At 54.6% G+C, this 19,996-nt stretch overlaps 1 long non-coding RNA gene and 1 pseudogene across 3 annotated transcripts; both read right to left on the bottom strand.

Annotated features, from left to right (window-relative positions):
* Positions 1-537: 537 nt before the first annotated feature.
* Positions 538-5,772, bottom strand: LOC132340630 (uncharacterized). Of its 3 annotated transcripts, none has more exons than XR_009489946.1 (3): positions 5,677-5,772; positions 1,747-2,254; positions 538-1,458 (listed from the first exon to the last, which is right to left on the bottom strand). It is a non-coding gene; the product is annotated as an uncharacterized LOC132340630 (long non-coding RNA). The 3 variants fall into 3 exon arrangements; XR_009489945.1 differs by having other exon boundaries at positions 1,747-4,934; positions 5,677-5,727; XR_009489944.1 differs by lacking the exon at positions 5,677-5,772 and having other exon boundaries at positions 1,747-5,670.
* Positions 5,773-10,343: 4,571 nt separating this feature from the next.
* LOC132340494 (class II histocompatibility antigen, B-L beta chain-like) lies at positions 10,344-13,125 on the bottom strand (annotated as a pseudogene).
* Positions 13,126-19,996: the final 6,871 nt, after the last annotated feature.

Raw genomic sequence — 19,996 nt, 5'->3', positions numbered from 1 at the left:
TGGGGCAGACCCAAAGAGCTGGGTGAAGGGTTGAGAGAAAATTTCTCCCGGTGTCATTTCCTCACAGTGGGTGCCATTATTAAAGTGACCCCAAAACCGTACAGTTATGGTGTGGTAGCTCTGAATCCATGTGCCTGCTTTCCAGAGGAAGTTAAAAATCCGTTAATTGCTCACCTTATTAACCTGTAAAGCAAACTGGATAACAGCCACAGTAGCCTTGGTTACAGGACCCATGTTGAGATAAGGGCCTGCAAATGGGAGAAGTGTAGCCAGGGCCATGTGCCACCCAAACCAGGGTAAGCTGGACCACATGGTGACACCTAACGAGGTTTCAATAGCAGCACACAAAAATTAGATTACTCAAGAACTGTTATTCCTTTTTCTCTCAATGCTCTCAAGCTGCATATAGGCGCCAAAATCTGTCTTGGTTTGAACAGACAGGAGTCTGCTAAGGAAGGCAGGAGCCTCCCCTGAAATGGAAAATGTAAATCCCCTCCCTGTACTATGATTTTGGAATGTGGGGCTCTCAGGCAAAAATATGGGAGCAGGGATACAGATCTTTATTAGGGAAGAAAATAAAATAAACAATGCCGTAAACTAACCCCACACTGCCAGAGTCAGAACACAACGTGACACCCTGTGGGTCAGGGTGTTGGCAGCAGTCCAGTTGGAATTGTGGCTGTAGCCCTCCTGGAGTGTCAGGGGTGGTTCTGCTGGAGCAGGGATCCTGTAAAAGGGTGTGTTCTTCCTCTGAAGATCCAGGGGAAGAGGCAGCTGCTGTTCCTCTGGGAATCCAGTGGAGAAGCCGTGCTGCTGTTCCAGAATCTCCAGATTATATCCGGGTAGGAATGCTTGGCTCCTCCCTCTGGGAAGAGCATCTCCCAATGGGATGCCATAGTTGTTATCAGCCATGCAGTGACATTCAATGGCCTGTTATCAGCAGATGTCTCTGGAGGGAGGAGTGGTGGTGGAAGAGATAAGGAAAACTGCCCAATTATCAGAAGACAACTGCCATGCAGATGGCAAATAGAACACAATGTGCTTGGCAACCCAGGACACTGAGATGTATCAGAAGTTTGAGATGTATCAGGAGTTTTGAGGGAGGTGGAACTGTGGGGACGTGCAGGCAAGGCAGTAGGGGGTGGCTATGGTGTGGAGAAAATGCAGAGCAGTAATGAAGAAAACAGTGAGGACAGGACAGTGGCAGCCGGTGTCTGAGAAAGGCAGGGACAGGTGAAGTTCAGGATTCCCAGGGAACATGAAGTTCAGGATTCCTGGGGCACACGAGGTTCAGGATACTAGGGCACACGGAATTCAAGAATCTCAGAGCACATGAAATTCAGGATTCTGTGGGCACACGAAAGTCAGGATTCTCGGGAGACACGAAATTCAGGAGTCCCGGGGCACACAAAGTTAAAGATTCCTCTGGCATATGAAGTTCAGGATTCCCAGAGCACACTGTTAAACAAAGGTTGGAAATTGTTGTAAATAGTTGATAGACCATTAAGCATGTACTGTTCATTTGGTTATTATATTGTAAAAGGGGTTAAAAGGGTAGTTATAAGAAATACGGTACCCAACGTACCACAACACACCTCAGTAAAGGGCACCACCCCCAAGGGAAACCAGCCAGCCTGGACAGAACTGCCATGGGCCAATCAAGCACCTTAAACCTTCATGCAAATGAAGGATCCAATAAGAAACCAATCCAAAGGGACAAAAACAGGATAGAAAGGGGCTTCTGACCCACTGAATCTGTGCCGCTCCACCTGGGACATCGGGGCCATCGCTGCTGAAGCAGTCCCAGCGCCGGCGCTGCAGCATCCTCGACGGGAACGCTCCTGCTCGGCCCGCGGGCCCCCTTGCTTTGGGCCTTTCTTTTTCTTGTAATAAATGCTGAAATCACTTTGGTACTGGGAGCCTGCTCGCGTTTTTATCAGTTATAGTTATAAAGTTCAAGTTTTGTTCAGCTCAGAGTTGACAGTCAAAATAACATCTCAGTTTCCAGTACTGTTCCATAGAGCGCTCTCCTTGCAACCCGAATTGGGACCAAATTGAGGGAAGGCAGTCGGTACCATGAGGGTCATGGCAGAATGGCTCCAGAAGAAGGGAAAACCAGAGGTGGGAGGCAAGACTGGATCGGGAACTCCATCTGGGAAAAACTCTCAGGGCACCAAGAAAACCCCTGTGGATCAGAGGTGAGGAGGCCAGCCCGTACCAGACTGCCACTGGTAGCAGTGCTGCTACTCACTGACTGCAAAGGAAGTGGAGGAAACGCTTGTGAGAAGTGTTACTGTCCCTTGGATAGAGGAGATACAGTAAGTGCATTAATCAGAGTATACACAAACATGAATCCCAAATGTATCCATCACTCCCAGCTAACAGCCTGTAAAGAGGATAATAAAATATATTGGGTGGTGTAAAGAATGCCAATCACTTGTTTTTAAAAATTTAAAAGTTTAATAATCATAAAATGGTTATAAAAATAGTAATATATTTAGAGCAATAAATACTTTGACAATTAGGTTTTAGGACAATACAAGACAATAAGAACAAAGAGTCATGTAAGGTCCAGGGACCTCTTTCTGGGCAAAATAAGCCAAAAAAAGGACACACGTTAACAGAGGATTACTTGCAAAAAACAAAAGCCTGTTGCATATTCATAGATTTCATACATGATGCATAAATTCCATTCAAACACAGGATTCTGTCTGGTCAGTGTCAGCTGCTTCCTCTGAATCCTGATGGCATCTTCAGAGTGGAGCAAGACAGGAAGAAGATTGTTTCTTGTGATAATGGAGCAATAAATTCTCTGTCTCTGAAAGATTTAGGTGTCCTGTGGCTGCTATCTCGGTGGAAATACCTCGTTCCTTTCTTTAAAAAAATAGCCCACACACATCGTTTCTATTTTAACATTATGTTTTAACCTAGAACTATATTTAACACACTACTGAAGAAAATTAATACTGCATAACTTCCTAACATAACACATAATATTCATTTTAATATTTGCAAAAAGCCAATCATAAAATATGCATTTTTCACAGCTGGCTAAAACTATTGCAAACCCCAGCTAGGAGATGTCATGAGAGTGCCCTGTGAAAGAAAGATGGGTAAGTTTTGAACAAGAAAGTGAAACCAACTTAGAGGATACATTCAAAGAGAAAGAAGTGCAACTTCTTTCTCCTTGCCAGTGAAAAGGCAAACGGATAGAGAGGGACAAATATATGGAAAGAATCTTTTTATCAATATGGTGGAAAAGATTATGAAAGAATTTAATCTGACTGATTGTTGGGTGTGTGGGGGGACACACTTAAGTGAAATTTGGCCATGGGATGGTATCAGTTTAGGTCCCCTAGACATTTTAAAATGGATTACATCAAGAAAATGTATGGTAGTACCCAAAAGCAGGGCATGAGAGTGGAAGCTAAAATCAACAATAATAGGGAAAGGTGTCCTGGTTTAGGGCACATTTGGGAGAGAATCCCCAAAAAGGGCTTCTCCATAAAACAAACCCACACGGCCCCTCCCCCCAACCGGTTCGGGAAGAATTCCTCGGAGAGAGGTGGAAAGAACCTGTTTATTTAACAGGCACAGCACCCCCCAGCACACACAATGAACAAAACCGGGTGACACCACTCTTCCACTGCTCTGAAAAAGATGACAAATTCAGAAAGTCTCCCCTGGGGGTTTGCTCTGTTATCAGTCCCTCCGGCGCTGAGGCAGCTGCTGCAGTCACAGGGTGCAAACTCTCTCTCCGTGTTCCAAATCCCAGTCCGGAGCAGTCAGCAGGTCCAACGGGGTGGGGGGAACAGTCCAGAAAGGAGTTTGGACTGTTTAGCTAAATTAACTAATGAAGGGGGGGGGGGGGGGAAGCAAGAGCAAGCAAAGCAGAAGCGAAGCAGAAGCAAGAGCAGAAGCAAAAAAGCAGGGGCAAGAAGCAAAAAGCAGCAACATGCACTGGTGCAATCTGGATGTCCCGCCGAGTGGCTGATAAGAGGCCAAAACAAAACCTTCACTCCACCAGTCTTACAGGCACAGAACATAATATCCAGCGTAAATTACACACACACGAATGGGGATAACAGTCACCCCAGGACAGTTCTGAAAACTACACTTAAAAAAGCTGGGGGTGAATCATCCCTCTGCCCACTGCAACACCTACTGTCATTTTCTGTGTTATATAGGGTGTATTAGATCAGTTTATTTTTGGATTTGGTGGGGGTCTTTTGTGTTTTTCGGTTATTTAGGAAGATCAGTTAGGAATCCAAGAATGTGATGTTTGAATTACAGAAAAGCAGTCAATTGATGCAGTCCTGGCTCCTGAGGGAGTGCCCAAAAATGGGGAAAACAGCAACAGCCACCAGAACAAATCCTACAACAACATGGACCAGCCCCTGGGAACCTGAACCAATTCAAATCAGGAGCCACAGAACCCATTTCTCATTTCAATGGCATCATTAGGTTACAAGCTGTCCTCAAAATAATAACCAACCAGACAGCTCCAGCTCCTGACCTTCCTGCTGACCAATCCACTGAAATGAGGAACACAACATTTCACCAGGGGATGGGATCAGATCATCTGTTAGCAGAAAAAGGTGGAGTTTCTGGAAAATTAAATGACTCAAACTGCTGTTGGCAAATAGATGACAAAGGAAAAGTGGGGAAACAGATAACAAAAGAAACAAGAAAGTAGCTCATGTACCAGTCCAAACATGGAAAGGATGGGAATGGAACACAGTTTTGTGGCTCCCTGGCAGACCATGGGTTAAACGAATGCAGTTTCTCCTCTCATGTGCTACAGTAACTCTCATCTTTTTACCATGCTCCACACCTTGAGAGTGCAGCTCATTCAGCAGGTGAGCCAGGGGATGCAGGTGGCAGCCAGGCCTCCTGATCCAGAAACAGCTACAGAAGGACAGGGAAGGAGGGCACTGAGAATAACCCCAAAATCAAAGAGGACCCAGGAAGAAAAAACAGAGTCAATTAGTGAATCTGTTTGGAGATAGGGCCAGGGACTTGTAGATAAGGAAGTAACGGGAGAAACCACCAGTTCCAGAAAATGTTACAAATTTACACGGACACCCGCTCAAAGTCCCGCTAGATTCCTGAACTTCGAGAAGAACAAGGACTTAACAGAGCCCATGAATATCGGATGTTAAACAAAAGTGGGGGTGCACATTAACGAGGACATACAGCAGGCGGATCGGGAAGTCTGAACCTTCCAAGCACCTCAGCCAGTGGGCACAGGGAGAGGGAAATAAGGCCGGGAAAATGAGAATAAAAAGTAGGCTGCGAACTCCAACAATGGCAGAGACCGCACGGCAAATGCCCCACGGCCTCTCCCTCTGCTCAGCAATAAAGTCACTTTTACAGGACTCCTCTGCCTCCTCCGGGCACAGAAACCTCCGCCGACCTGAATTTCCCCGCACAGCCCCGGCGGCGGGGCAGCCCCCTCTGTCCCAGCCACAGGAACCGGCCGAGCCAGCGCCGCTCCGGCAGCGGCTCCTGCCGAGGCAGCGGCGGGAAGGAGACCGCGGGCAGCCGCTCCCGCAGCGCCCTCAGCCCAGGGGCAACACGGGCCGGACACGGCACAACCAACCCGCCTGAGCCCCCTGCCGCCCCCGAGACCCGCAGCGAGCCCCGAGCCCCCGCACAACCCAGCGCGGCTCCCACCTGCGCTCCGGCCGCCTCCGAGCTCCGCCGCCGCTCCCGGGCCCGCTCCGCCAATGGCGGCGCTGAGCAGCCACGGCCGCCCTCAGGCCGGCACCGGGGCCCTGCTCCGCCCCTCTCCCACCAATCAGCGCGCCAGAACCGCGACTGACGGCACAACCGGCCAATCGCAGCCAGGGGCGGGCTCTGCACACGGCACAGCCCCGCCCCGCGCTCTCGGGGCCCCCCGGGCTGCGTGAGGGCAAAGCCGGAGCTGAGGAACTGCCCTGGAACGGGCCCGGGCCCGAGGGGGATGGAGCTGAAAACACAAACAAACTTCTCCGCAGCTCCCGACCCGGCTTTCCCACGGCACTGCCGCTTCGGTGGCTCCGGCTCAGCGGGAGCCCTGGAGCCTCACTTTTCCTACCCCTAATTAGGAGCATCAGTGCATCGCTTTGATTTCCCCCAAGAAGGGAAAGCTGCCCGAAACCCCTGTGGGTAAGTGGGGGAGGGGAGAGATTTCTGGCAGAAAACTCCAAAAGCTCAGAGCAGGATAATGAGAATTCAGTGAAGACCCTTAAATCCAGCTTTTCCCCCGCCTTGCTCCTTCCAGCTGCACCTCCTACCCCGGCAGTGCAGGAGACAGGGAATGGGGCCATGCTCAGTTCATCCCCCGGGGCTTCTCCCTCTGCTCGGGGACAGGAGTCGTTCCCCTGCTGCACCCTGAGCTCTCTCCCACCGGAGACTTTTCCAGGAACTTCTCCAGCCTGAGTCCATCCCATGGGGCACAGCCCCCCTCCAGCTGCTGCAGCGTGGGTCACTGTGCCCCGGGGTCAGTCCTGCCAGGACAGGCTGCTCCAGCGGGGCCCCTCTGGCCACGGGGTCACAGCCTCCTCTCAGGCATCCCCGTGCTCCAGCGCGGCTCCTCCAGGGGCTGCAGGGGGATCTCTGCATCCCCATGGACCTGCAGGGGGATCTCTGCATCCCCATGGACCTGCACGGGGATCTCTGCAGCCCCATGGACCTGCACGGGGATCTCTGCATCCCCATGGACCTGCAGGGGGATCTCTGCATCCCCATGGACCTGCAGGGAGATCTCTGCAGCCCCATGGATCTGCAGGGGGATCTCTGCATGCCCATGGACCTACAGGGAGATCTCTGCATCCCCATGGACCTGCAGGGAGATCTCTGCAGCCCCATGGATCTGCAGGGAGATCTCTGCATCCCCATGGACCTGCAGGGAGATCTCTGCATCCCCGTGGACCTGCAGGGGGATCTCTGCATCCCCATGGACCTGCAGGGGGATCTCTGCATCCTGCACCGCTGTCTTTGGAGGTGCCAGGAATAGGCTGAGCTCTGTCTGAAGCTCTTCTCACATTCCCCAGCACTGGGAGGGTTTTACATCCTCACAGCTCCCCGGGCTGGGTTTGCAGCCCCTCCTTGTGTGGGATCTCTGGAGCTTTTCATCCCCGTTGGATTCCTGCACCGTGGAGCCGTTCCAAATGGCCTCTTCCACGAGGTTCTGTGGCAGGGATTTTTTCTCCCTAGTCTCCATCAGGAGCTCAGTGCCTGGGGGAGGAAGGACAAGGAGAGGAAGAGACAGGGAGAAGGGAAAAGGAAAAGGCAGAAGGAGAGGAAGGAAGAAGAAGGAACAAGGGAGGAAGGAGATGGGAAAGGAATGTGGATGGTTGAAGGACAGAATGAGGAGAGGAAGGAGGGCAGAGAAGGAGAAGATGGGATTTGCCGCCATGCCAGAGGGAAGGGGAAGGAGATCCCCCCAGTCCTTCCCTGGCAGGATGGCATTGGTAGTGAGGCTGTCCTGCAGCAATGCTTGGCTGGGAGATGAAGCAGGAGAGAGGGGATAGGGGCAGTGACTTCCTCCTCACCTGCCTGGCTGTCCCAGTCTGGAGCGTCCTGGCGCTGCCGAGGCCCTTGGAGCGTCCGGCACTCAGGAGCCCGAAGCTCACGGCTGCTTTATAAAGCTGACACAGCAGGCAGGGTGGGTCTGTGTGTGATCTCCTGCAAACTGGGTTTATTGGTACAGGAACAGGGTCCACAGCTGAACAGGGTCCAGGGACAAAGACAGGGTGCAAGCTGAGGGCACAGGGGGTTTTTATATGAGGTAGTGAGGGTGGAGCTGAGGGTCAGGGTCCAATGGATATGGGGAAAATGGGGCAAAGGAGGGGTTAAGGGTCGGGTCAGCTAACAGGGAAACAGGGGCAGAGGAATGCAGTAAACCAGGGCAAATGGAGGGACAGAGAGGAGAACATTCTAGGGACTAACCAGAGATGGGTAACAGGGGTTGTACTTGGGTAACTAGGCCAACAGGCCAATGGGGTAACATAACTTTACATAAATTAGCATGTGCCTGCAAAGATCTATGGGAGAAGCAAGCTTATGACCATAACCTTGAAATCTATTCCTCTTATTTGGGACCAGTCCTCCACAGCTGGGAGATTGAGACTCCCATGGGCCTCCCCATCAGTGCATTTTCCTTTTCCTCACAGCCTTCTCCAGCTCTATCTAGACAAAGTGTAGGATTGACAAATCTTGGCTTGGGGGAAGAACAAGGGGTGAGCACCTTGGGGACAAAGTGAGAAAGGAGCCTCATTCTTTAGAATTTTTCAAAGTTTAATAAGGAAAAATAAGGAACAAATACAATAACAGTGCTGGGTGCTTGGCGATGGCCAGAGGCACAATGGTTAACCACAGCAACTCTTCTTAGCAACTTTTTCCATTGTATTGATCAAATACGTATTCATAATGATTATACAAATTCAAGCATTTCTTTGAACTCCTTTACATGTTCCAGGAATTCTTTAGGTTGGTCTGACCCCCAACCTGCCTTTTTAGAGTACGTGCAGGAATCGTGGGTTGTTGTTTTGAGGGTTGTGTGTCACCCCCTCACAAGGGCCCCCTGTTCTGTGGTTGCAGCAGGTGACAGTTACTGACAGTGGAAGGGTCAGTGGCAGGGGCCCTCATCACACCCCTTCCTCAAGTGTTATCTGACCAGGCAGATGGTTTTAGCTATTTCCACAAGTACTTCAAATTAGTTATTTCACAAATATCTCTGAGTCATTCTCATTATTGTAAGTTAGATGCAAAAATAAAAGCATTAGCTATTATTTCACAACTACAGCTACTTCTGCAAAAGTTAACATTACAATGCACAACACATGGCATCCACTTTAATAGTTTGGGAAAGCCAAAACTATAATGTGTGTTTTTCACACTGTCCATAAACTAAAATATCATCCATGTTCTGAGGATAGGAGCTACACAGGGGCCAGGGCATTGGCAACAAAAAGCTGAACAAATTATACTATCTCAAAAGCAGTGAAAAGGGATTACAAACTGTACCATATCAAACTCGCTGTGATTAAGAATAATTTGCACAAGTCCATACATAATAGCAAAAGCTAACACTGCCTAGTTATTTATACCAAAGCCTGGGCAGGTTTTTCCCTTGCACGGAGCACTTGGGCCTTCCCCGGGCCCCCTCTGCCCTCCTGCAGAGCCGCTGGCATTTTCCAGCACACACAGTTTGTAACCCAGAGCCGGGTGCAGCCCCGAAGGCTCCAAGCGCCTCCTTCCAGGCTGACTCTGCAGGTGCCGAGGCTGCTCTGGGCTCTGCCAGGGCTCTGCTGGGGCTCAGCTCTGGGCCGGGCTGGGCCCGCTCTCCCCTCACATGGCTCCGGGCAGCTGAGGCACAGCGGGAGAAGGAAGGGACACGTCAAGGGAGTCGAGGTTTGAGAGAGTTTTTATTCCAAAAACTGCCGTAACAAACAGGCTGTCCTAACTACCATAACCAACTAGCAATGCTAACTACCATAAATAACTACCAGTGCTAACTACCATAACTAACTAGTTGTCCTAACTATTGTAACTAAAGGCTGTCCTCAAGTGCTTCATCTCCTCTGCTGCTCCCTCAGTTGCTTCGCTGCAGTGATCAGAGGGGTCAGGCTGGAGAGAGGCTTGGCTGATGACTAAAATGGGTGCTGCCCAAAGGATAAAAAAGAAAGAAATGAACTGTTACTTTCCAGAGTCAAGTTCCTCACAGGCTCTGTTGCAGCAGGACAAAGGGAAATGCTTTGAAACTCAAGAGAGGGGAGCAGCCTCAGATTAGATGTAAGGGAGAATTTTTTAACCAGGAGAGTGGCCAGAGATGAGGGAGGTGTCTCCTCCCTGGAAACCTCCAAGCTCAGGTCCGGCAGGGGCTGGGCCCAGGGGGAGCGGGAGGAGAGATGGAGGAGGAGGAGGAGGAAGGAGGGATCGCTGCCCGCAGATCCGCGCTGGGTGATCCCCGGTGGGCGGATCACCCGTGTTGGGAACACACCTGGCTGGGGGCTTCACATCTTCCTGGCTCCCCCCGTGGACACCTGGAGGAAGGCCGGAGGATCGCCGCTGATTCTCTTGTTTCCGCTCCTCTTCCTCATCTCCCCCTCCTCTTCCTCCCGCCCCTCCTCCCTCGGTTCCATCGCTCCTCCCGCTTCTCCCCCTTCCTCATCCCGCCTTCTTCCCCTTCTCTCTCAGGCCCTTCAACCGCTCCTTCCTCCTCCTCCTCCATCCGTCCTCCCGCTCCCCCCGGGCCCAGCCCCCACCCTTTGTCCCCCTCCCTTTTCCCAAATCCGTCCCTTCGCCCCCCCCACCCCCCAACCCTTCCCCATCGCCCCCCAACAGACGACACCTGGGCCAACTGGGAAGCTTTATTGGGAGCACTGGGAGCGGGCACTGGGTGGGGGCAGAGCGCCGGCGGGGCTGGGGGGACACAAGGGACCCCCCCAAAATCAGCTGAGCGGGGACGGAGCGGGGGGTCCCGGCGGGGCCCGAGCCCACGGGGAGGGGCTGCGGCCGCCGGCGGCTCAGGAGCTCTGCGGGCAGAGAAAAGGGGGTGACACCGGGCTGGGGGGCCCCAAGGGGAGCGCACACGCTCCGGGCCGGGGGGGACATGAGCCCCGGGACCCTCCCTCACCTTCTTGCGCAGGTAGAAGCCGAGCCCCAGCGCCAGGAAGACGAAGCCCAAGACAAAGCCCCTGATGCCCGTCAGCATCTTGCTGCGGGCGGCGTCCGGTGGCATCTCTGGGGGGTCGGCAGGGCTCAGCACCCCCAAAACCTCTCACCGACACCCCCAGCCCCTCGCAGCGCCCTCCCTGTGGCCCCCGGCCCGGCCAGGACCCCCTGAAACCTCCCCCCGATCCCTTGTTGGGCTCCCCGGGAGTCACCAAAGCCCCTCCCGTCCCTCCCAGGATCCCACAGCCCCCTCCCAGTGTCCCCCCAGGGCTGCAGGACCCCCAAAGCCTCTCGCAGTCACACCCAGGACCCCCAAACTCCCTCCCAGTCACACCCAGCACCCGAAACCCCCTCCCAGTCCTACCCAGCATCGCCTAAATCCCCAAACTCCCAGTGCCCACCAGGACCCCCCCAACCCCACCCCACCCTCCCCAGCATCGCCTAAACCCCTTCCCAGCCCTTGCCCAGCCCCCAGCCCCTCTCCCAGTTCCAGCCCAGCTCCCTCCCAGTGGCTCCCAGCTCAGCCCAGTGGCTCTCCCAGTGCCCCCGGGGGCTCCCCCGTATCCCAGTGCAGCTCAGGGGCTGCTCCAGGCTGACGTGCTCCACCTGGCTGGTGTAGGTGAGCCCGCGCCGGGGGGGAGCGTTTCCAGCAGCTCCAGGAGCTGGTAGGTCCAGTCCCCGTTGGGGACCACGTCGGTGGCCACCACGTGCTCCGAGAGCTCCTGCTGGCCCTGGAACCACCTCACCTGGATGCGGGCAGGGTAGAAATCCATGACGGAGCAGAGCAGGCGGCTGGGGCTGGGCTGGGAGCTCGAGGGGGGTGCCAGCGAGATGGAAACACTGGGGGGCACTGGGGGAGAGAGAGAGAGAGCAGGGACATACTGGGATCAGCTGGGGGGCACTGGGAGAGGGGAGGGCTGGGGTGGGCAGGAGAGGGACTGGGAATGGACTGGGAGGGACTGGGGATGGACTGGGAATGGAGTGGGAATTCAATGGTAATGTACGGGAATGGACTGGAGGGGGACTGGGGAGGGACTGGGATGGCACTGAGAGAAATGGGAGGGGGTGAGTGTCCCTCGGATTGAGGATGGTGCTCTGGGACTGGAGGCGGACTGGGGAGGGACTGGGAGCGACTGAGAATGGACTGGGAGGGACTGGGATGGCACTGAGAGAAATGGGAGGGGGTGAGCGTCCCTCGGATTGAGGATGGTGCTCTGGGAATGAAGTGGGAATGAAGTGGGAGGGACTGAGGAGGCACTGGGAGGGATCTGGGAATGGACTGGGAGGAACTGGGATGGAACTGGGAATGACGTGCGCGGCGCTGCGAGGCCCAGTCCAGCGCAGGGCCCTCTAATCTAATCTTCCTAGCAACAGATGGGTCATCGGAGCGACGCGCTCTGATTGGCTGAGAGGCGTTATCTCCACGCTCAACCGAGATGGACGCGCCGTGGAGCGCTGGGAGTGACCGGGATGGACTCGGATGGACTGGGATGGGCTGAGATGGGCTGGAGGAGCCACGGCGGGGGAGGTCACTGGGAGGGAGAGGATGTCCCGGTGATGGGCACAAGGAGGGCTGCGGCCTCTGGGGTGATTCCCAAATTCGAGGGATTCTGGGAATTTCAGGAGCTCCAGGGTCATTGGCAGGGCAGGGCCCGAGGGGACGCGCTCTGCCCCGCGCTCACCTCGGCGCTCCACCGTTGTGAACGGGGCATAAAGCTCGTAGTTTCGCCGGCAGAGCGTGTCCACCATCTGAACCGGGTGGCTGTACAAGCGCTTGGCATTCATCTCCCCATAGGGGTGAACCCCACGTACACCCCGACGTCGCTGTCCAATATCAGGAACTGCTCCCGGTTGTAGATGTACCTCGCCACGAACCTCATCTTCTCCGTACTGTTAATGAAATGACACTCGGACTTTCCCATGAACTGGAACACCCCTGTGAGTGCAGGACCCAGGTCAGGGGATGCGCACCCAGCAGCACCAGAGCTCTGGGGGCCACCTCAGATCCCCACTCTGCATCCCCTGTGCCCCACGGCCGCCACAGGACCCTCCTGCCCGCACTGCCGCTTCCTCTTTGCCACCCTTCCCCCATTTCCCCTTTCCCATCCTCTCCCCTACCACCTCCGGCCGCTCTCCAAATCACTTCTGGGGTCCCATTTCCCCATTTTCCCACAAATCCGTGAATCCCCAGGCCCCTCGGTCTAAGTTTTCGGGACTCCCCTCCCCTTTTCCCCCTTCTCCCCCCCACCGTCCCACCGCCTCCCGTCCCCCCCGCTCACCCGAGAGCTCCGCGCCCGCAGCCGGGGGGGCTCCCAGCACCACCAGTGCCACCAGTCCGGCCCCGGCTGCCGCCCCTCGCCCCACGGCCAGCGCCGGGCAGGGGCCGCAGCCCCGAAGCAGCCGCGCTGCGCTGGGAGCACCAGTCCGGAGCGGGGCGGGCTCGGCAGCGCCGCGCGCTCTCATTGGCTCCCGCCACTGCTGGGGAGCGATTGGCCACGGGCTCTGCCCGGCAACCGATGAGGCAATCCAACGCCCCGCGCTTTCATTGGCTGCGCCGCCTTCTGCCTGCGCTGGGATTGGCTGAGGCCTTTCCGGGAGGCTGCAGCCCCGGGCTGGGGGATTTTTGGGGGAGGGGGAACCTTGGGGCGCTGGGCAGGTGGGAGCTCAGGTGAGCCCAGAAATGTGTGCCCAGGTTCGCGGGATCTCCGGGGTGCCCGTGGCGAGCGGTGACGCTGGCCCGATGCCAGGGACCCCCAGAGCCGCTCTGTCCCTGCCCCCCGCAGCCGCACAGGGACAGAAAATGGAACCGAGGGTTCCTCCGTGGGGACAAGGACCGGGAGAGATCCCTCAGCAAATCCGACACGGGCACAACAGACCCGGCCTGGGCACACGGAGGGAATTTATTACCAACCAAATCACAGCAGCACAAGGAGAGGGCAAAGAAATCTCTCCAACACCTTCCCCCACCCAACAGGGATCACCCGGATCGGGGGTCACCGGGGCTCTGCCCAACGGGGGACACTGGGGATCATCCAGCGCGGATCCTCCCATGGGGGATGGAGCTGGAGCAGCGCACAAAGCTCCTCCCACACTCGGGACACTTGCAGGGCCTCTCCCTGATGTGGAAGTGCTGGTGAGTGTGAGTGACGATCTCTGAATTCCACCTGAAGCTCTTCTGACATTCCAAGCACTCATGGAGCCGTTCCCCAGTGTGGATCTTGTGGTGCTTGCTGAGGTCAGAGGTCCCACTGAATCTCTTCCCACATTCCCCACACTCACAGGGCCTCTCCCCAGCGTGGATGTTCTGGTGTTCCATCAGGCTAGAGCTGTGGCTGAAACCCTTCCCACACTCCAAGCACTTGTGTGGCTTCTCCCTGTCATGAGGGTTCTCCACCAGCTCTGAGCTCCGGCTGGATCTCCGGACACCTTCCTGCCTCAGGGGGGTGTAGGCGAGACGGAGGTAGCACGGTCGGGACGGACGGAGACGAGAGATCTCTGAAGCCAGATCGTGGAACTTGCGGTTTATTGCAAAGGGCGTGGGTGCAGGGCCCTGCTGGGAGCTGCCAGCTGCAGCTCGGAGCAGGCCCGAGAGAAGAGAGAGGATGAGAGGGTAATAACGTAAAAGGCAAGAGCTAAGAGCATAGAAAAGTAAGTAAGAGCAAGAGAGCAAGAGTAAGAGTAAGAGCGCAAGAGTAAAAGCAAGAGCGCGAAGTTCCCGTTACAATACAATAAATCATCTTCTGTGTTGGATATTCTGATTCTCACTAACCAATCTAGTACAGCATACAAATCCTATAGCATTTACATACAGCCTATAAGAATCACTACATTACCATACTATGCTACATTTTAAACCCTAAAAACTACTCTTTGGACCCCTTCTGCCAAGCTGGCAGGGTCTGCTCAGACCCTTGGACCTGCCTACTTGCAGAGGGTCCTGTATCATCCAAAGGAGATTACCTTCAGCTGGCCACAACATTGTTTTCCTGTTGTTCATTAACTAAGGGATCTCAAAGTCTGCTTTCATTTCAATCTCGCTTATAGTTTCTATATTCTCAAAATCTTTTGCCAGGCAATCATATTTGTAAGGCTTTCCTGTTGCATCTTCCCCAACAGGGGGGCTCTTTCCTCCCTGCAGCTCCCTGGGCTGGGTTTGCAGCCCCTCCACATGAGGGATCTCTGAGGTTTTTCCTCCTCCTCCATCCGGCCACAGCTTGGCAATGACAGATCCTGGTTTGGGGGAAACCAAGGTGGGAGCGCCTTGGAGTAGAGGATCCCCGTGGCCAAGTCCATCTCTGGAAGTCAGCAGGGGTCTTGTGTCCATGAAAATCTCCACAATGTCAAGATTCAGCCCAAAAATCTCTCCCAGGAGTTCCCTATCACTGATCTCTCCACTTTTGGGGTTCCAGAGTTTTCCTTTCCTTGGGATGATGGGGGTCCAATGGCTCCAGGGCTTCCCCTTTCTCCAGCATCCTTCTTAGGGATGATCCAGGGGCTTTTGTGGGTCCATGGGGTCCCTTCTCCCCTGATGCTCTGCTTTGAGATCCCAGGAGTCCCAGGGGTCCCTCCTCTCCAGGTTCTCCCACTTTCCAGCCAGCCACGGTTCCCCAGCTCTGGGATCACCCCTCTCTGCTCTCCCCACTCTGGGAGTCCCAGGGGTTCCCCTCCTCTGCTCTCCCAGGGATCCCCAGCACCAATGTCCTCCCCTGCCCATACTGGGCAATGGCTACGTGGACCCCCAAAGATCCCCCCAAGGGGCTCAGCCATCGGGTCCTGCAAGATCCAAACCTACACAAACAGAGAAAAAAACCTCCCAGGGATGGGAGATGATATTTGGGGCTCAAATCCACAATCTGCAAGCTCCAAACACACCCCAATAAAAAACCCTCTCAGGGCCCCCCTGATAGATTTGGGACAAGCTCCCCCTCCCCTTTCACCTGCAGGACGAGGTGGGGGCGATGGTCCTGTGCCTGTGGCCACAGGAGACACTGGAACCTCCTGTTCCTGCTCCTGCTCCTCCTCTTCCTACTCCTCCTTTTCCTCTCTCCCTCCTCCTCCTTCCTAATCCCACCTCCTCCCCAGTTCCTGCCATCTGTGTATTTAGAGTGGAGACCCTTACTTGTTTTTAGAACTAGAACAAAGATCCCCGATGGAACAAGGCTTGCTGCTTTTAGTCAGAAGTATCAGTGACTAAAGGTCACGTTTCCTTTGGTTTGGTGCAGTCCTTGTTCCTCCTCAGTGTTCAGGCTGGGCTATGGGGTGTCCTTGTGTGCTGCATTTTCCGAGTTCCTCTGGCATCCTTTGGGCAATAGGCTGTGCCCTGGGAGGGATCTTTGTGCTCCTCTGTGACACAGGAGAACCTTCCAGGCGGTTTCTGTGTGAGCTGCTGCTGTGGTGTCACAGGAGCAGTGCCATGTCCCCGTGGTGTTCCCGTTGCTGTGGGACACGGAGGCCTCAGTGCCCTGAGTGGCTCTGGGCTCGCTGCCAGAGGATCCTCCTGCCCGAGGCATTCTCAGCAGCCAGCCCAGCCCTGACGGGTGTCCTTCAGTGCTCACAGGGCTACAGGCAGCAGACGTGTGCAGCGCAGCCAAAATGATCCAGCACGTGGCTGCTGCAGTTTGCACTCTGTACTCGGTGGCTTATTCGGGGTATTTTTTAACCCACTTGGCACGTAAGTCGAGGCTTTCCCTCGCTGCAGCATCTGTGGCTTTGGGCTTGCTGTGTCCTTTGGGTTCTTCCTCTGGAGCTGAGCTGACTTTGGAACCAAACTTCCATGAAGACACCATTTCTTTGGGAGAGTTCCTGCCAGCAGCTGCAGCTGAAAAAGGGGGTGTCTGCAGCCAGGGGGGCGTGCACGGCATTTGTAATGGGCCCTGGGGGGTTCTGTTCCCTCAGGCAGGGAGTCTGTGCCAGCAGAGCCTGGAACTCCCTCCGTTTGCTGCTCCGGCCAAGAACTGACCCAGCCCAGTATTTTGTGCTGTTCTCTTGCTTGCTGTGGGAAGGGACTGTGGCTCCTGCAGGGATGCTGTGAAAGCAAAATGCTCTCTTGGGGTTGCCTTGCTCCGTGGCATTTCCCACCACAGGCATTTTTTCTCCTAACAGCATCTGGTTCATGTTCCCTCTCCCATTTCAGGGCACTTCTTCTGTGGATCCCGAGCAGCTCCTCCTTCGGTGAGTGGGAAAGGAACCTTTGGTGTTTGGAATTGTGCAGCAAGTGGTGAGCTTGGCATGTGGCAGCTGAGTGCCAGCCTGGGAGGCTGAAGGAAAGTTCCTGTCAGTGTCTCAGCAGCAGCAGCATCAATGGGATCCCAGTCAGTTTTCTCCTTTTCTGCTGAAGAGCTTTTGAAGAGCTGCAGGTCTGGCTTTGCAGGCAGAGGATTGCTGGCTGGCTTTAGCCATGGTGGAATGTTGAATTCCCAGCAATAAGTGGCAATGTCAACTTTAGCCCATTGTTAGTTGGAACAGCTCCAAACCCAATTTCTGCTTAGTGCAGCTGGATGTGCAGCTGAGGATAAATAAGGTGAGAACTGAGGTAGAACTTCCCGTCCCTCACGCTGCCGTTTGTCCACAGGGCACAAAGCAGCACCAGCACCTCCTGTGGCTCCCTCTGCTTCCAAAGAGGAGGCCAAAGAGGAGGAAGACAGCAGTGAGCTTCCCACTGTTCTGGGAGACGAGGTCAAACATCCCGTGGTGTGGGAATGCAACAGCGAGGCTCCTGCGGATTGGGACAAGGACAGTGGACATCTCCCGGAGTGGGACGAGGATGGCCAAGCTCCCAAGGCATGGGATGAGGACAGCAGACATCTCCCGGTGTGGGATGAGGATGGAGGACATCCTGTGTCTTGGGAAGAGGAGAGTGAACATCTCCCAGCATGGGAAGTGGACAGCAAACATCCCCTGGCTTGGAAAGATGATGGCGAACCGGCAGTGTTTTGGGAAGAGGATGGAGAAGCTGAAGAATTTTGGGAAGAGGATGAAGAACCTCCCTCCTCTGTGGGATCCTGGGCTGAGCATTCTGACAGCAGCACAGCCCTGCAGCCAGAGGGGAGAGGGGAGTGGTGCCTGATGCAGCTGAGTACGTCTGCTCTGTCCCTGGGTGCCCGAGCAGGGCGCTGTGTGTGTGTCTCGGCATCAGCTGCACCCAGGGTTGCTCTGCAGCTGAATGTCACCGAGCCATTTCTTGTCCTTCCCCAGCTGAGACCAAGGGGCTCACGGCCCCAGGGAGTGGGGCTGCGTTCTGGCTCTGCTGCAGGGCGGGGTCTCACTCTGGGAGGGAGCGTCTTCCACGTGGTTTCTTTCAGGGAACACCGTGAGCGAGGCGGAGCCTGCCGAGAAATACCTGGAGCTGGAGCAGATTGGCCAAGGGTAAGGGCACGGCAGCGACTTCTGCACAAGCAGGGCCAGGGGTTGTGCTGGTGCAGGATCCAGTGAGAAGTCAGGAGAGCTCCAAACACCTTCAGACACTGGGCTACCATCCTGCTGTCTCGCAGTCCTGATCAGAATTGATAACTGTGGTCAGGAGGCATCGTCAGAGCCCCCTGAGGCTGGCAGTGTCCTGCCTGCAGCACGGAGCAGGACCTGGAAGATCTTCTGTCCCTGGAATTGGATTGCCTAAAAGAGCAACTCACCATCTGATGACTGTCAGAAAGCAATTCTCAAGAAGATTTCTTTCAAATATTTTCCTTTGAAAAATATCCACGGGTCAGAATGATCAACCTAAAGGTTTAGAAACAGAAACCAGAGGTGAACTAATAAGGGCTCTATTCTAGCACAGGTAACAGACCCCATCCATTCAGTAACAGACACAGAGCTGATGCACTCTGGGGGAAACTGCATCACCTGCCTGATGGCAGAGCCCTTGTGGAACCAGCAGGTCTTAGGACGGACATGGAAAAGGATGAAATGCATTCTTTTCCAGTTCTTTAGACCCCCATTTCCCCTCCTAGGTTTTGAACTAAAGCAGTTCAGGGTGGACATTTGGGATTTGCTCCAGCCCAATTCCTTCGTGCTGGGTCTCAGTTTTCTCTTGCACACCTTGCATGGCAGAGGGCTGGTGGCTGCTGTGCTGTTGTTGGAAGGGTCGATGCACCCAGGTGTTTGTGAAGGCTGCAGGCAGCAGAGATCTCCTGTCTGGGCTGGCTTTCACTGCCAGGGCCTAAAGCGCTGCTTCTTTCTTCTCTGCTGTTTTGTCTCCAGGGCTTTCGGAACCGTTTACAAAGGACTGGACAGGGCCACTGGAGGAGAGGTCAGTGTCAACACGCCCAGCACGCCTGGCAGCTCTCCAGGGCTTTCCCCTCTGCTGGGAGCTGTGGCTGCAGCTTTGGGGGCCAGCATAGCTTTCGTGCCCAGGCTGCTCCTCTGAAGGCAGAGCAGTGTCAGCCTGCAGAGCACAGCTGGGACAGACTTGGTCCTTCTGAAGTGCCAAAGGAATGCAAGGAGGGCAGCGGTGTCTGTCAGAGCAGGACGCACTGGCTTGGTCTGCATATCTAAAAGTGTGAATGCATCAGCTGCTGGAGACTGAGGCCCAATTTATCTTCACCCCAGCCTCAGACAGGAACACTATTTAGCAGTATTTCCATCCTGTCTTTCATCTTCAAAGAGAGCCTCAAGGCCTCATTAGGGAGAGATCCTGCTTGGGCTCAATTTGGGGTTTTAGTCCTACTTCAGCAGTTCACAGAGAGAGGGAGAGAAATGAAAAGATGGATGTCCAGAGCAAAGCTCTCTCTCAAACCCTGCAGTGGTGTTTGGGTCTGGTGTCAGTGACAGCCTGTGACAGGAATCACCTGAGCAATGGTTATGCGTATTTGCTTTGTTGTGCAATCCCAAACAGAGCAGTTGCATCTGAAATCATGACCAAATCCCATAGAACTGCTAAAGGGTTCCTGGCTGTTTTGCTCTGTTTTCACAGAACCAGAATTACCTCCTGCTTTCCAAATGGGTTTGAATAATAATAATGAGAGTGTTGAGGCCATTTGAGCAGACTGTAGGTGCAGAGGATGTTGTTAGAGCTTTGAGGCTGACAGCTGAGGGACCATTTCTGCAGGGCTTGCAAGGCCAAATGTCTCTGGCCATGTGTCCTGTGAGCAGCCCCCAGCTGGCAGAGCAATGGGCTGTGGGAATGGCACTTGCTGAGCTCTGGTGTCCCATCCCAAGGCAGTTTGGCACAGCCCGGCTCCGTCACTCCAAACAGACTCGCTCTGTGTTTGCTGTGGCCTCCTGCCACAGACTCCTGCAGTTCAAGGGCTGCCATGTCCCTTCAGGTGGCCATAAAGAAAATGAGTCTCCGAGGGCAGAACAGGGAACGAGCTGTGAATGAGATCCTGCTCCTGAAGGA

This window comes from Haemorhous mexicanus, chromosome 32 (genome assembly GCF_027477595.1).
Source record: "Haemorhous mexicanus isolate bHaeMex1 chromosome 32, bHaeMex1.pri, whole genome shotgun sequence".
NCBI lineage: Eukaryota > Metazoa > Chordata > Aves > Passeriformes > Fringillidae > Haemorhous > Haemorhous mexicanus.
Note: the sequence above shows the minus strand (reverse complement) of the source record. Positions and strands in the feature narration are given on the sequence as shown.